This window comes from Zophobas morio, unplaced genomic scaffold, assembly GCF_036711695.1.
Source record: "Zophobas morio isolate AGI-343-1 ecotype UQ-CSIRO unplaced genomic scaffold, CSIRO_AGI_Zmor_V1 ptg000020l, whole genome shotgun sequence".
Classification (NCBI taxonomy): Eukaryota; Metazoa; Arthropoda; class Insecta; order Coleoptera; family Tenebrionidae; genus Zophobas; species Zophobas morio.
This window is the reverse complement of record NW_026972125.1, coordinates 4,654,500-4,658,750: the sequence shown is the minus strand read 5'-3', so window position 1 is coordinate 4,658,750 and position 4,251 is coordinate 4,654,500.

The window sequence follows — 4,251 nt, the reverse complement described above, 5'->3', positions numbered from 1 at the left end:
AAAATCGAAAAATTGAAGATTCGAGATATTGAAAAATCCCTAAACTGAAAATCGAAAAATTGAAAAATAGGAGAAAAATTAAAGAATTGCAAAATCGAAAAATCCCAATACTGAAATATCGAAAAATTGAGCAACCGGAAAATTGAAAATAGGGAAATTGAAAAACTGTAAAACAGAAAAGCCGAAAATCAAAAAATTGAAAAAAGAAAAATCAAGAAATACGACCATCAAAAGTCGGACAATGGAGAGCTCGAAATCGACCAAAATTGAAAAATAGAATAGTTAAAAATTGAAAAATTTAAAATAAAAAAAAGGATAAATCGAAAAATCGAAAAACTGAAAACTTGAAAAATCGAAACATTGAGAAGTCGAGAAATCGAGAAATGGGAAAATTAAAAATCGATTAATCTAGACTGAAATTAAGACAAAAATTTAGAAACGTCAAAAACTGAAGAACTGAAAACATCATTATTGAAGTTTTCGATTTATCGACTTTTAGATTTCCCAGTTTTTCAGTTTTTCCATTTTTCAATTTTTGTCGTTTCAATTTTGGAATTTTCCTTCAAACAACTCAAAAACCAGACACAAGAGATCCCTCAAATCATCCTAAACCAATTTTTCGATTCTTAAATTTTAGATTCTTCAATATTTCGATTTTTTACTTTTCTAATGTTTGGCATTTCTAAATTTTCGGTTTTTCGAATTTTCAATTTCTCGATTTTTCTATTTTTCCGTTTGCAATATTTTTATTTTTCGATTTTTCTATTTTTCAATTTTTCGAATTTTTAAATTTTAGGTTTTTCAATTTTTTAATGTGTTGATTTTCAGATGTGTTGGTTTTTGCGATTTCTCGGTTTTATGTTTTTCGCTATTTCAATTTTCCGTTTGACTTTTCGGTTTTACAATTTTTTTGGTTTTTAAATTCTTCGTTCTTCAGTTTTACAATTTTTCGATTTCTCAGTTTATCGAGACTTCGACGTTTCGATTATTTGATGGTTCAATTTCCCAATTTTTCAATTTTTCCGTTTAACGATTTTTTTTTATTTTGTTATTTTCCACATTTTCTTCAATTTCTCGATTTCTCGATCTTTTCATCTTTCGATTTCTCGATGTTTTAATTTTTCAATTTTTTCAGCTTTCAATTTTTCGATTTCTCAAGGTTTTTTCAGTTTCGATATTTCGATTTTTCGATTTTCCGGTTTTTCAATTCTTCAATCTTTAGGTTTTAAATCGAAACATTGAAAAGTCGAGAAATCGAGAAATAGCAAAATCAAAAAATCGATTAATTCAGAAATTGGGGAATCAAAAAATTTACTCAAAAAACTGAAGAATTCTAGAAATCGAAAATTTGAAGAATTTAGATACTGAAGAAAAAAGAGAAATAAAAAAATAGAAACATCTAAAGATTTAGAAATCGAGTGATCGAAAGTCGAGAAATTGAAAAATTAAGAAATCGGAATCGGCTAGAATTGAAAAATCGAAAAATTAAAAACTCGAAAAATCCAAAAATTGTGCAATAAAAAATCTAAACATTGAAATATTGAAAAATTGAGAAATTTTAAAACTGAAAAATTGAAAAACCCAAAAACTTAAAAATTCGAAAAATTGAAAAATAGAAATATCGAAGAATAGAATAATCGAAAAATCTGAAAATTATAAAAATTGAAGAATTGAAATATCGAAAAATTAAAAAATAGGGGAACTGAGACATCAAAAAATCGAAAAATTTACAAATCTAAAATTCAAAAATCTAAGAATTCAAAAATCAAAAATCGAAAAATTGAAGATTCGAGATATTGAAAAATCCCTAAACTGAAAATCGAAAAATTGAAAAATAGGAGAAAAATTAAAGAATTAAAAAATCGAAAAATCCCTTTACTGAAATATCGAAAAATTTAGTAAACGGAAAATTGAAAATAGGGAAATTGAAAAAGTGTAAAATAGAAAAGCCGAAAATCTAAAAATTGAAAAAAAAAAATCGGAGAATGGAGAGCTCGAAATCGACCAAAATTGAAAAATAGAATAGTAAAAAATTGAAAAATTTAAAATAAAAAAAGGATAAATCGAAAAATCGAAAAACTGAAAACTCGAAAAATAGAAAAATTAAAAACGGGAGAAAACTTGAAAAGAAGAATTGAAAAATCGAAAAATCCCAAAACGGAAAATTTGAAAATTTTATAAACTGAAAAATCGAAACATTGAGAATTCGAGAAATCGAGAAATGGGAAAATTAAAAATCGATTAATCGAGAAATTAAGACAAAAATTTAGAAACGTCAAAAACCGAAGAACTGAAACCATCATTATTGAAGTTTTCGATTTATCGACTTTTAGATTTCCCAGTTTTTCAGTTTTTCCATTTTTCAATTTTTCGTCGTTTCAATTTTGGACATTTCCTTCAAACTACTCAAAAACCAGACACAAGAGATCCCTCAAATCATCCTAAACCAATTTTTCGATTCTTAAATTTTAGATTCTTCAATATTTCGATTTTTTACTTTACTAATGTTTGGCATTTCTAAATTTTCGGTTTTTCGAATTTTCAATTTCTCGATTTTTCTATTTTTCCGTTTGCAATATTTTTATTTTTCGATTTTTCTATTTTTCAATTTTTCGAATTTTAAATTTTAGGTTTTTCAATTTTTTAATGTGTTGATTTTCAGGTGTGTTGGTTTTTGCGATTTCTCGGTTTTATGTTTTTCGGTATTTCAATTTTCCGTTTGACTTTTCGGTTTTTCAAATTTTTTGGTTTTTAAATTCTTTGTTCTTCAGTTTTACAATTTTTCGATTTCTCAGTTTATCGAGACTTCGACGTTTCGATTATTTGATGGTTCAATTTCCCAATTTTTCAATTTTTCCGTTTAACGATTTTTTTTTTGATTTTGTTATTTTCCACATTTTCTTCAATTTCTCGATTTCTCGATCTTTTCATCTTTCGATTTCTCGATGTTTTAATTTTTCAATTTTTAGAGCTTTCAATTTTTCGATTTCTCAAGGTTTTTTCAGTTTCGAAATTTCGACTTTTCGATTTTCCGGTTTTTCAATTCTTCAATCTTTAGGTTTTAACTCGAAATATTGAAAAGTCGAGAAATCGAGAAATAGCAAAGTCAAAAAATCGGTTAATAGACAACTTGAAGAATCGAAAAACTGAAAACCCCAAAATAGAAAGATTGAAAATTTACAACATCGAAAAATTGAAAAATCAAAGACCTGAAAAATTGTTAAATTCAATAATTGAAGAATTGAAAAACTGAAAAATTTAAACATTGAAAAGTCGAGAAATCGAGAAATAGCAAAATCAAAAAATCGATTAATTCAGAAATTGAGGAATCAAAAAATTTAGTCAACAAACTGAAAAATTCTAGAAATCGAAAATTTGAAGAATTCAGATACTGAAGAAAAAAGAAAAATTAAAAAAATAGAAACATCAAAAGATTGAGATATCGAGTGATCGAAAGTCGAGAAATTGAAAAATTAAGTAATCGAAATCGGCTAGAATTGAAAAATCGAAAAATTAAAAATTCGAAACTCGAAAAATCCAAAAATTGTGCAATAAAAAAATTTAAACATTGAAATATTGAAAAATTGAGAAATTTTAAAACTGAAAAATCGATAAACCGAAAACTTAAAAATTCGAAAAATTGGAAAATAGAAATATCGAAAAACAGAATAATCTAAAAATTTAAAAATTATAAAAATTGAAGAATTGAAACATCGAAAAATTAAAAAATAGGGGAACTGAGACATCAAAAAATCGAAAAATTTACAAATCTAAAATTCAAAAATCGAAGAATTCAAAAATCAAAAAATCGAAAAATTGAAAATTCGAGATGTTGAAAAATCCCTAAACTGAAAATCGAAAAATTGAAAAATAGGAGAAAAATTAAAGAATTGCAAAATCGAAAAATCCCAATACTGAAATATCGAAAAATTGACTAAACGGAAAATTGAAAATAGGAAAATTGAAAAACTGAAAAATAGAAAAGCCGAAAAATTTAAAAATTTAAAAAAAGATAATTAAAAAAATTCGAACATCAAAAAATCGGATAATGGAAAGCTCGAAATCGACCAAAATTGAAAAATAGAATAGTAAAAAATTGAAAAATTTAAAATTAAAAAAGGATGAATCGAGAAATCGAAAAACTGAAAACTCGAAAAACAGAAAAATTAAAAATGGGAGAAAACTTGAAAAGAATAATTGAAAAATTGAAAAATCCCAAAACGGAAAATTTGAAAATTTTATAAATTGAAA